Raw genomic sequence first — 13,467 nt, 5'->3', positions numbered from 1 at the left:
CTCCTGTGACATTGCCTGTAATATGAAAGCGTTTGCGATAAAAATATTCATTGAAACACTGTGTTGTGTGTTATGTTGTGTTTTTTTTCTGTCTGTGCAGAGAGCAAGCTGTTGGCGGCCATCGATGAAGCTCATTTGGTGTGCAGTTTAAAGCCTCTCCCTGCTCTGGCTCCCGCCATGCACCTCTTCCTCAAGAACATGGTGTCTGGGGACGAGAACATCCCCAGGGTTACGCCCTCCCCTACAGGTGGGACTACAGTGGAAAGCTCAGGCCAGTGTTTCCCTCTTAGAGTTAACATTGATGTTATTTGCACAAGGTGGCCCTTTGTCCAACAACTGTATGTCCCGTTCTCTGTCACTTTCATATTCCATCTAACTCTTTTGAAACTTGCATAAAATGTAAGGCCACTATTCTCAATTGGGTTCCATAGAAAATGTATGTGATGTTGGAACACAAAGTATGTGGACACCCCTTAAAATGTGTGGATTTGGCTATTTCAGCCACACCCGTTGCTGACAGGTGTATAAAATTGAATACACAGCCATGCAATCTCCATAGAAAAACATTGGCAGTAGGATGGCCTCACTGAAGAGGTCAGTGACTTTCAACGTGGCACCGTCATAGGATGCCACCTTTCCAACAAGTCAGTTCGTCAAATTTCTGCCCTGCTAGAGCTGCCCCGGTCAACTGTAAGTGCTGTTATTGTGAAGTGGAAACGTCTAGGAGCAACAACGGCTCATCCACAAAGTGGTAGGCCACACAAGCTCACAGAACGGGACCGCCGAGGGCTGAAGCGCGTAGCATGTGAAAATTGTCTGTCCTCGGTTGCAACACTCACTACCAAGTTCCAAACTGCCTCTGGAAGCAATGTCAGCACAAGAACTGTTCGTCGGGAGCTTCATGAAATGGGTTTCCATTGCCGAGCCTAAAATCACCATGCGCAATGCCAAGCGTCGGCTGGAGTGGTGTGAAGCTCGCCGCCATTGAACTCTGGAGCAGTGGAAATGCGTTCTCTGGAGTGATGAATCACGCTTCACCATCTGGCAATCCGACGGACTAATCTGGGTTTGGCGGATGCCATGAGAACGCTACCTGCCCCAATGCATAGTGCCAGCTGTAAAGTTTGGTGGAGGAGGAATAATGGTCAGGGGCTGTTTTTCATGGTTCGGGCTAGGCCCCTTAGCTCCAGTGAAGGGAAATCTTAACTCTACAGCATACAATAACATTCTAGACGATTCTGTGCTTCCAACTTTGTGGCAACAGTTTGGGGAAGGCCCTTTCCTGTTTCAGCATGACAATGCCCCTGTGCACAAAGCGAGGTCCGTATAGAAATGGTTTGTCGAGATTGGTGTGGAAGAACTTGACTGGCCTTCACAGAGGCCTGACCTCAACTCCATCGAACACCTTTGGCATGAATTGGAACGCTGACTGCAAGCCAGGCCTAATCGCCCAACATCAGTGCCCGACCTCACTAATGATCTTGTGGCTGAATGGAAGCAAGTCCCCGCAGCAATGTTCCAACATCTTGTGGAAAGCCTTCACAGAAGAGTGGAGGCTGTTACAGCAGCAAAGGGGGTACCAACTCCATATTAATGCCCATGATTTTGGAATGCGATTTTCGACGAGCAGGTGTTGACATACTTTTGGTCATGTACGTTCCACTATATTCGACAGCGTGATGATTTAGCGACAGCATTTCTCACTTCATCTTTTGTGACGTAGGTAGTGATTTGTCTTCACTGGCATTCTCAAGGAGACTCTCTCTGTCAACACAGATTTTTAGGACACATCCTCCAAAGTTGAAATGTTGCGTAAAACTAAATTTATGAAAGCATGTGCAGTAAGGACACTTGACAGTGTGGGGCCGAGTCAGTGGAAGGTTTTGGGTAGCTTAATCCTCCCTTTGCTGTACTGGGTCTATAAGCAAGCTGACCTAAGCTTACACTGTCTGAATATTGGATCTGCATTTACAGTTTAGCATCCCCCTGCAATATCTTGCTTTGTACTGGAGATTAGTATAATCACCTGTGATTTGGTATCTGACAGAGTGAGAAAGAGGTGATTGCTGTATTACACGGCAGCAGGCAGCTTCACTGACAATCACAGCTCATCCATTGTCCATCATACCTTTTGAAATAGCTAGTGTTTTACACCCAATATGGATCCACATTTCAGACAGAACCTGTGTTGGGGGATCTTTGGCCTGAGGACCAGCGCCTACTTCATAAATAGTTCAGGAGCGACACTGTTGGCTTGGCTCAATCGATGGGAAAGTGATTCAGCTGTGGCAGGAAGGAGACGCGTTCTGTCTCCTAGAGATGAACGTACTGGTGCGAAAAGTGCAAATCAATCCCAGAACAACAGCAAAGGACCTTGTGAAGATGCTGGAGGAAACAGTGTCACGATAATTTCTCTCTCTCTCTAATTAAACGTAATGCTCTGAATAATTCCCAGAGGGTGTAAGGCTCTGGTTTTAATCATGAATTAAACAAAGGTCCACAACCAGAAATAATTATCTGCATTATTTAATCATGGAGAGCTCTCCCGCCAAAACACATAACCAGCCTTTATATATGCTTCACACAAAGGAACTTTGCTCTGCCCACCTTTAGGCGGCCTTTAACCAGTTTCTCAGTCCCCTTCATCCTGGAATGTTTGTCTCAGCAGTTTCTAACTCACCCCCTCTGTTAGTGGGTTTATAATTATAACCCTAACACAGTTCACACAGTCATCATCAGTATTGGGGTGAACAATTTTAGTCATAATCATAATTCCTCTATCAATCCACCCTTTGACTAAATTTTTACATGTATTTACAAGCATGATCAATCTGATCTTCATACGTTTCATCCAATTGCGGTCTTTCAGGGTCAAAGTCCTCGTCATCCACCAAGCCTGGAGGATCGTTTTTCCACATTCCACTGGTCAGAGTCCGGATTCCGTCCATATCTCACCATCGGTTGAGACACTGCATCCTCCAACGCCTTACTCACCAACCCTCAGACATAGGGAACAAGACAACAACCACATAATACAAGAATACCCATATAAACGCTGGCTGCCCCCAAGATGGTGGCTGCTATGGTTTTCCATTTACCAAACATTTCATCAAACCACCCTATCCAAGATGTACTAACTCCTGAGTTCTCATCCCATTCTTCACTTAGAGCAGTTAATTCTGCAAGAGCTCTGGTGACCGTCCCATCCAGTGCAGTGTTGTTAGGGATAAATGTGCAACAATGGCCCACCATTCTATAGACACCGCCTCTTTCTGCCTGATCTAGAGCCAACCTCTTTTCCTAAGTCATGAGTGAGATGGCGGATAATTGTTCAGATATCCCTTTTACTGCATCCCTAGTCTGGCCAATAAATCGTTGTTGGTCGTAATAGATATAATTAATCCAATCCACAATTTTGTTTATTGTCACCCACCAAAAGAATGTGGTAGTAAACCCTTCCCCTAATTGTTTCATAGCTTGGTATCCATCCGATACCCCCCTTGGTATCCCAATCGCATCCATCTAAATAGGGCTATTCTCCTTCTTGTTAAAACTCCTCCTACGCCTGTTTAACCCTTTCCTTGGTTCCTGGTGACTAATTCTAACTAGCTGAATCAGTAGAACCAGGGCGCACGTATCTAGCCACCCTTTTGTTATTCTCTGCCTTATACTGCCTTTACTGGCACACGCCCACCACACATCGGTTACAGGGGCTGTAAGGTTCAGAATTCTCTCCTGTGCTTCTGAACTTAAGTCAGTCACATTACTACTATCTCCAATTGATAATTGGTGATGTCTTTGTTTCTCTTTACCCCCCATCTGGATGTTCAGTCCCGCCCGGTCTCATATCCCCGTCCCCAAGTGTGTTTAAACACTTGAGTCTAGGAACAATCCGCCGTGGGGGCCGAACATGAATATAATGGGATTTTATAATCCCAAATTGCTTATTGACATGTACCCCACCCGTTGGCTACGTCCCTAACCCTTATTTGAAATCCTACAGTCTGCCCTTCTCTGACTCCCATTTTGTAGGCCACTCGTCCTTGACGGTCAGTATGTCGGGTCGCTTCTCTTCTCTTTTACTTCTTAACAATGGTAAGGGCATAGCGTAATTGGTGGTGGATCTTGACATATCAAGACCATTGCTGAGACTATGATGCAGCTCAAGTCACCCATATTCCCAAAAACCGCCAACCCTCTCCTGTCCTCAGTCTTTCTGCTTGGTACTACACCATACTCACACCCTGAGAACACACTACAGTGATGATAGGTCGGGGTAGGAGATCTTCGTTAACAGAGGTGATCCCCAGACCCTATTGGTCCAGTTCTTCTCTTTAACTCTGCGTGTGTTCAGTGGTGCTTGTATGTGTTCTTACCTTTTTGCAGTGGGTAACGTGGACCCAGGTTCCTCTTTCTGCTATTCTAATGGCAAAGGCAGTGACCAATATAACCTGATAGGGCCCTTCCCAACAGGCCTGCTTCCAGTCTTTCTTCTTTAGGGACTGGATCCTCACCAGTCACCTGGTTAGATAGTGGGTCACCTCTCCTTTAGTTCACATGTGGGGCACAAAACCTCTGACATACCGGTGTGGTTAATAAACGACCTTCTCACGTGTTCTGCTAGGGTGCTCTTAATTTCTATTTCTGCCTGCTCTGGTCCTCCTAACTCGGGCATTCTGTATGGTTTACCAAATCCCTTCTCCAATGGCAATAACCCTTCTTTATCTGGAGTTCTCCTGATCATCATTAATACTATCGGTAGACATTGTACCCCATTTCTTCCTGCTCTCCTGTGTGTTTTCCTTAACCCTTCTCTAATCATACCGTTCACATCAGTATTCTCTTTCTAGACTATATCTAAAAAAATTTTTTTTAAGTATTTAGTCCTCTCCTCCGTATATTTATTATTTAATCCTACCATCTACCATCATCCCCCCCTCTTGACACATGTCTCTGCCCATGTGTTAATATTACCACCTACCTAAACAATCACTTAGGTAATATTGGTAATTTATAATCCAATTGCCATCCCTTATTTATTTTTGAGACTGTCCCTTGCATCTTTAATGCTCCTCCCACTTCCTTTTTCTATTATGGCGGCTAAATTCGACTTTCATTCAGTTCAGAATCAATAGTAATCCAATCAATCGATGCCTTATCTTGTAAAAACACTCATGTTTAGTTCAAACTCTGTTCTACCCCGGCTCTCCCGGACTTGACCTGAAGACTGATTGTTGGACATGATAGGTCCCTACTCTAATCTTTCAACCATACACAAACCCCCCTTCATGCTGTAATCAATCAAGAAGATAGCAAAGGAGAGACAAAGGTTTTAGCCTGAACTCTGCTCAACCCTGGCAGCTTTTTCCTCTCTGTTTGAGGAGAGAAGCAAAAGGCTCCCTTCTGCTTTCATTCACTGATAACATAGGACAGCCGTAGGACAGCCATGGATTCCCACTTCACTTACACACCTCTAAAACATTTAATCTAACCCATAACACATTAATTACTACTGCTCATTCTCTTGCTACAATCTGCAAATTGTTCTCTTACCATCATTACTACCCCCTTTTCTGAACACATGAGTCACAACATCATTAATGCTTTCAAAAACAAAATACCAACATTGTTTATTAAACCATAATAAAAATGAAATTAAAATGACAACATTTGATAATACCTCAACTTACTTCTATCCCGTAAAGTAATCCAAGATTAGTACAATTGACTAGCAACAGGTATCCCTCATTCAGAGAAAGCTCTCTCTCTCTTTTGTTATTTTATGGTTCAAATCATATATATTATTACCAAATTATAATCTTCTTCACACTTTAATCAGTATTATAAATGACCCTCAACTTGATAAAATAAACTATCTTAAAGTCCTCCTCTCATGCCTTTAGAATTCCCAGTGTGGATGATTAATTCACACCAGAAAGTCAAAACAGAGTTCAGAGGCCATTGAAATCATTCAACGAACTGTTCCATCCCATAGTATACTAAACATTACCATCATCCTAAATATTTCATAAATGTTAGTTATCCCAAGTGTTCATTAAGTCCTCATGACATTTATTCTCATAAGAAATCATGTATACCCTAAACTCAGTCAAAACCGAAAAACTTCACTGTGTGTGCTCCTTTAAGACTTATCACCTTTGACCTGTTGAAAACCCCCTAAAATCAAAATAACAACCCTTTATAAACATCATTCTAGGTGTGTTGTTTTTTATTTGAAAAACCCAATTGAAAAACAACAACCAAAAATAGCCAGGCCCCACTTAATTTGGTAGCTTACTTTTACGACCTAAATACTGCCTAACTCCACTAAACTGCTCCCCCTAGCCCTGGGCAACATTCCAATGAGATAAGCGAATCTCTTTCTCCTGGAAGAGAAATTATACATTTTGTTAACCTTCAATTACCATCAGTAATCTAAAGATGGTAAGTACACACAAAATATGATACAGATATCCCCAGTCCTAACTCATCAATAATCGTTTGTATCAATCTAATTCCTCATAACTAATCCATAAAACCACTCAAAATTCCTTGAGTATACAATGATTATGTTTAATTGATTACCCTTCAGATCATATCCTCTTTAAATCTCACAATGATTATTGAACCCCTAAATCTGCTCCATGTGATCTCATCTCAAATGATCCATTATCAATTATTTGATCAACACCATAGGAAAATCTCTCTCCCCTTCTATTGTTCCTGTCGCCCCTGTAAATGTCATATTTCATTCATTAGCCAATACAATCACATACTCTGTGTAAGTAAGACATTATATTTTATCCCAGGCATCCCCTTAACATAATGCTATAGGAGACTTCCATTAATCCTGGAAGACACTATATAATACCACGTTTCATTAAGTTCACTACACCTTCTAATATAAACCTATAACCCCTTTCTATTAATTTAATCATCGCAACCTGTTGCATTGATGTTTTTAAAATATAAACCTATTGTTTAATAACTTCATACTTATAACCAATGTTTATTCAATCCATCATCCTAATAGTCACAACTATGTCCCATTGTTCAACGTACCATAAACAGATTATTGTTTTAGAAATCATCAATTATTTTCATACACCACTGGTGTTACCCAACCTATACAATAAAGTAATAACCATTAGAATTTGTCAAAGAAATGCTTTTCATTCAACTATTCAAACTTCTGCTCGATACAGTCAAGCAAGTACAACTATTTTACCCGCGAACTAGAACCATAAATTATTTTCCTTTGTTCTCAATTCAAATCATTGTCCCAACTCTATAGCAATTTTCAGTTCGCTATTCAATTTCTTTAACTGTTCTCTCTGATTAGGCCCTAATTAATAAAACAAATACTTGCTATCGTTGATAAGCATACATTTAATTATATTCCTATCATTTGAACTATGTACTGTCTCTCACCCCTCCCCCCCCCCCCCCCCCCCCCCCGCTCCTTCCTACACAATGGGGGAGGCACGGGGACCTGCCCTAATCATCTTCCTTCTTACGAAAACATGTCATTAGTACTTGTAACCACAACCCATTACTACTTAATAACATATTTTCATAGACCTTTCTAGAATACTCATCTACTTAAACTATTTAATTCAAGCTTTCACATTTCCCAATCCACCTAGTAATCTAGGTCCATAGCCCCAATGCGAAAGCTTTACCCACTGTCCCTACCTGGGTTCGAACCAGGGACCCTCTGCACACATCGACAACAGTCACCCTCGAAGCACCGTTACCCGTCGCTCCACAAAAGCTGCGGCCCTTTCAAAGCAACTACTTCCAGTTTATAGAGCAAGTGACGTCACCAAATGAAAACCGCACTAGCTCTCACCTCATTCAGCAACACAAAAACTCTCTCCCCGCACCTATTCCTGTTGAATAAGTGAGTCTTTCTATTTAACCCAAACCACGCTACAAATCTTCCATTCAACATCACCAAACCAAATACTCAGTAGTATCCGGTTACCACCCATACCAGCCGTTGAATTCCACTCATATATACAGATTTCACCTTATGCCATTGAAATGCCCAATCAACCATAATAGTTAAATGGAACCCTATATTGGCTTTCTACTATATTATACATTACTTCTATAACCACATTAGTTATGGTCCGATTACCCATTAAACCTTATCACATGATCCAACAACGGTACAACCTTAAACTCATATTCTCTACTTTCTCACCCATGACGTACGTCTACGTTTGGGTGTGCAAGTTCATACGTATATATCGTTAGAAATTTATAGGTACCTCCCAAATAATCCCTTCGTGGTGTTTTTAGCCAATTCTTAATCGACACAAATCACTTCTTCAAACTTTTTACCCGTGGAACCAAAAAATAGACTGTCATTTCCCGGACACTGCCCTTTCCTTTATCTCTGGAGTCGCGATGGTTATGACCTGTTTTGTTACAGTATTTACACGGGGCCCCACACTCTCTTGCAAAATGACCTTCCTTGTTACAGTTAAAGCATTTCCTCTTATCTCCTCCCCTATTCTGCCTCCCTGACTTATTATAGCTCTCTAATCTCTTCAACTCTCTGTGTTTAAATTCTCTAGTCTTTCCTGACTCTCTCTCTCTATCCAGTTATTTTCTCAGCCTGTCTATTTGCTCCCTACTCTCCCTGAGTTCTGTAAGTTCTTTCTCTAAAACTTCCCCCTCTTCCAACATTCCGGCTTGGCCGTCATATGGTGGGGGAGGGGCGGAGACCAGTCCTAATTTTCTCCTACACACGACAACGTCATCATCAAGGTTTTCTTTCCAATCCTGCTCTGCTAAAACTGGATATAACCTTTCTGCCCTCTGCTCTGGGGGAGGCACTGAAACTTCAACTTTTACTTCATTTTCTCTCTGCATAACTCCCTTTTTCCTTCTCTGTCCTTCCTCTCTCTTCCGAGCCTCCAAAAGCCATACTCTCGCTGTGTCTAGCCCCTCCCCTCGCTGTTTCTTCAAATCCGTTCCGCAATTTACATGCATCTGCCTAATCATAGCCTCTAATTTCTCTACATCGAGATGCCCAATAAATCCATACCTCTTCTCCCAAATGGATCCATAATACATATTTCTTTGATCCCTTCCTAACATATATCTTTCATCCCTCGTTAATTCTCGGACCTCTTTAGAATATTTATTTCCCATGGTAGAAAAAGAAGAAATCCCCCCGTTTCCCTTATCATTTAGTAATAATTCAATCAATAATTATTTTCCTTGGGACTTATTATTAGGTGCGACTTTTGAGCAAATGTTATGATCAGCTTTTGTAATCAACCATTTAAATTATTCAACCCGTAAGCCAGAGTGTTTTAAGACCCCAGTTTCATGAAACGGATGGGACAACAATTTTTTCTCACGCGACCTATTTTAGTCCCTTCCTTGAAACAATTATCGCGTATTTCGATGGATCATTAGGTCTCACACGTATACAACCTTATATGATTTTTTGCTAACACTATCCGTAACCCAGAGGTCGTAAAGCTCTAGTTTCATGAAACAGACAGAGTTAGAGCAAATCCCCAGTTGTTTATGACTCTTGACTTGTTTAAATGTATCTATCTCACACAATGATAATTATCTCCCTTCCTGTTTATATTGTAAAGACTGTATCTTGTACAATCTCAATATTAACTAGTTTATTTTGGTATTGGCCTATTACCCTGAGTCATTTCGGACCCCCTTCCTTCCTTTACTTAAGTTACAGTGCTATACCACTCTAGAATATGGCAAGTCTTATGAGATTTTGGTAATTATTCTCTGCCCTTCACAAGAATTACTATTCTTATAAGTTCAAATCATTTCACCAAAATCCATGAATAAAAATTACTGACCTCCTCCTTGCAGTTGGGATTTAAATGCTTTTTCAGATCTCATCAACGTCTTTATCGTTCATAAGGTTCATCACTGGCCTGTTTATAACCTTAAAATCAAAGGCCAGGTCATTCTATACGGATGCTATCATCCGCCCGTGCACGGTTTTCGGTGTCCTCAGAACAATAAAGACTTATTTTGAGATCCGGCTCGAAGGACCACTTGTCACGAGAATTTCTCTCTCTCTCTCTAATTAAACGTAATGCTCTGAATAATTCCCAGAGGGTGTAAGGCTCTGGTTTTAATCATGAATTAAACAAAGGTCCACAACCAGCAAGAATGATCTGTATTATTTAATCATGGAGAGCTCTCCCGCCAAAACACATAACCAGCCTTTATATATGCTTCACACAAAGGAACTTTGCTCCGCCCACCTTTAGGCGGCCTTTAACCAGTTTCTCAGTCCCCTTCATCCTGGAATGTTTGTCTCAGCAGTTTTTAACTCACCCCCTCTGTTAGTGGGTTTATAATGAAAACCCTAACACAGTTCACACAGTCATCATCAGTATTGGGGTGAACAATTTTAGTCATAATCATAATTCCTCTATCAAACAGGTACAAAAGTATCTATATCCACAGTAAAACAAGTCCTATATTGACATAACCTGAAAGGCCGCTCAGCAAGGAAGAAGCCACTGCTCCAAAACTGCCATAAAAATGCCAGACTACGGTTTGCAACTGCACATGGGGACAAATATCGTACATTTTTGGAGAAATGTCCTCTGGTCTGATGAAACAAAAATAGTTTCTACACCCCCGTGCATCTAGTGGATTAGCTGCTAGAGCATCAAACAACAGTTGGAAAGAGGAGGAGATGTAGACAGTTTAATAGATAGACTAAGTTAGCAAAACAATTGCTTATTAGTAAACACTCCCGCTACTAGGTCAAGTTTATCTACAGTGAGGGAAAAAAGTATTTGATCCCCTGCTGATTTTGTAAGTTTGCCCACTGACAAAGAAATGATCAGTCTATAATTTTAATGGTAGGTTTATTTGAACAGTGAGAGACAGAATAACAACAACAAAAAATCCAGAAAAATGCATGTCAAAAATGTTATAAATTGATTTGCATTTTAATGAGGGAAATAATTATTTGACCCCCTCTCAATCAGAAAGATTTCTGGCTCCCAGGTGTCTTTTATACAGGTAACGAGCTGAGATTAGGAGCACACTCTTAAAGGGAGTGCTCCTAATCTCAGTTTGTTACCTGTATAAAAGACACCTGTCCACAGAAGCAATCAATCAATCAGATTCCAAACTCTCCACCATGGCCAAGACCAAAGAGCTCTCCAAGGATGTCAGGGACAAGATTGTAGACCTACACAAAGCTGGAATGGGCTACAAGACCATCGCCAAGCAGCTTGGTGAGAAGGTGACAACAGTTGGTGCGATTATTAGAAAATGGAAGAAACACAAAATAATTGTCAATCTCCCTTGGCCTGGGGCTCCATGCAAGATCTCACCTCGTTGAGTTGCAATGATCATGAGAACGGTGAGGAATCAGCCCAGAACTCTAGATCCAAACTGCTACAGACCTATATCCATCCTGCCCTGCCTTTCGAAAGTATTTGAAAGCCAAGTTAACAAACAGATCACCGACCATTTCGAATACCACCGTACCTTCTCCGCTATGCAATCCGGTTTCCGAGCTGGTCATGGGTGCACTTCAGCCACGCTCAAGGTCCTAAACGATATTATAACCGCGATTGATAATAGACAGTACTGTGCAGCCGTCTTCATCGACCTGGCCAAGGCTTTCGACTCTGTCAACCACCGCATTCTTATTGGCAGACTAAATAGCCTTGGTTTCTCAAATGACTGCCTCGCCTGGTTCACCAACTACTTCTCAGATAGAGTTCAGTGTGTCAAATCGGAGGGCCTGTTGTCTGGACCTATGGCAGTCTCTATGGGGGTGCCACAGGGTTCAATTCTTGGGCCGACACTTTTCTCTGTGTATATCAATGATGTCGCTCTTGCTGCTGGTGACTCTCAGATCCACCTCTACGCAGACGACACCATTTTGTATACATCTGGCCCTTCATTGGACACTGTGTTAACAAACCACCAAACGAGCTTCAATGCCATACAACACTCCTTCAGTAGCCTCCAACTGCTCTTAAACACTAGTAAAACTAAATGCATGCTTTTCAATCTAACGCTGCTGGCACCCGCCCACCCGACTAGAATCACCACTCTTGACGGGTCTGACCTAGAGTATGTGGACAACTACAAATACCTAGGTGTCTGGTTAGACTGTAAACTCTCCTTCCAGACTCACATAAAGAATCTCCAATCCAAAGTTAAATCTAGAATCGGCTTCCTATTTCGCAACAAAGCCTCCTTCACTCATGCTGCCAAACATGCCCTCGTAAAACTGACTATCCTACCGATCCTTGACTTCGGCGATGTCATTTACAAAATAGCCTCCAACACTCTACTCAGCAAATTGGATGTAGTCTATCACAGTGCCATCCGTTTAGTCTCCAAAGCCCCATACGCTACCCACCACTGTGACCTGTACGCTCTTGTTGGCTGGTCCTCACTACATGTTCGTCGTCAAACCCACTGGCTCCAGGCCATCTATAAATCACTGCTAGGCAAATCCCCGCCTTATCTTAGGTCATTGGTCACCATAGCAGCACCCACCCGTAGTCTGCGCTCCAGCAGGTATATCTCACTGGTCATTCCCAAAGCCAACACCTCCTTTGGCCGCCATTCCTTCCAGTTTTCTGCTGCCAATGACTGGAACGAATTGCAAAAATCTCTGAAGCTGGAGACTCTTATCTCCCTCACTAACTTTAAGCATCAGTTGTCAGAGCACCTTACCGATCACTGCACCTGTACACAGCCCATCTGAAATTAGCCCACCCAACTACCTCATCCCTATATTGTTATTTATTTTGCTCTTTTGCACCCCAGTATCTCTATTTGCACATAATCTCTTGCACATCTAGCATTCCAGTGTTAATACTATTGTAATTATTTTGCACTATAGCCTATTTATTGCCTTACCTCCATAACTTGCTACATTTGCACACACTGTATATATATTTTCTGTTGTATTTTTGACTTTATGTTTTTTACCCCATATGTAACTCTGTGTTGTTTTTATCGCACTGCTTTGCTTTATCTTGGCCAGGTCGCAGTTGTAAATGAGAACTTGTTCTCAACTGGCTTACCTGGTTAAATAAAGGTGAAATAAAATAAAATAAAAAACTACATGGGAGGACCTTGTCAATGATCTCAAGGAAGCTGGGACCATAGTCACCAAGAAAAAAATTGGTAACACACTACGCCGTGAAGGACTGAAATCCTGCTGCGCCCTCAAGGTCCCCCTGCTCAAGAAAGCACATATACATGCCCGTCTGAAGTTTGCCAATGAACATCAGAATCATTCAGAGGAGAACTGGGTGAAAGTGTTGTGGTCAGATGAGACCAAAATCGAGCTCTTTGGCATCAACTTGCCGTGTTTGGAGGAGGAGGAATGCTGCCTATGACCCCAAGAACACCATCCCCACCGTCAAACATGGAGGTGGAAACATTATGCTTTGGGGGTGTTTTTCTGCTAAGGGGACA

The sequence above is a fragment of the Coregonus lavaretus genome (genome assembly GCF_964263955.1).
Source record: "Coregonus lavaretus genome assembly, chromosome: 20".
NCBI classification, from domain to species: Eukaryota; Metazoa; Chordata; class Actinopteri; order Salmoniformes; family Salmonidae; genus Coregonus; species Coregonus lavaretus.
Note: the sequence above shows the minus strand (reverse complement) of the source record.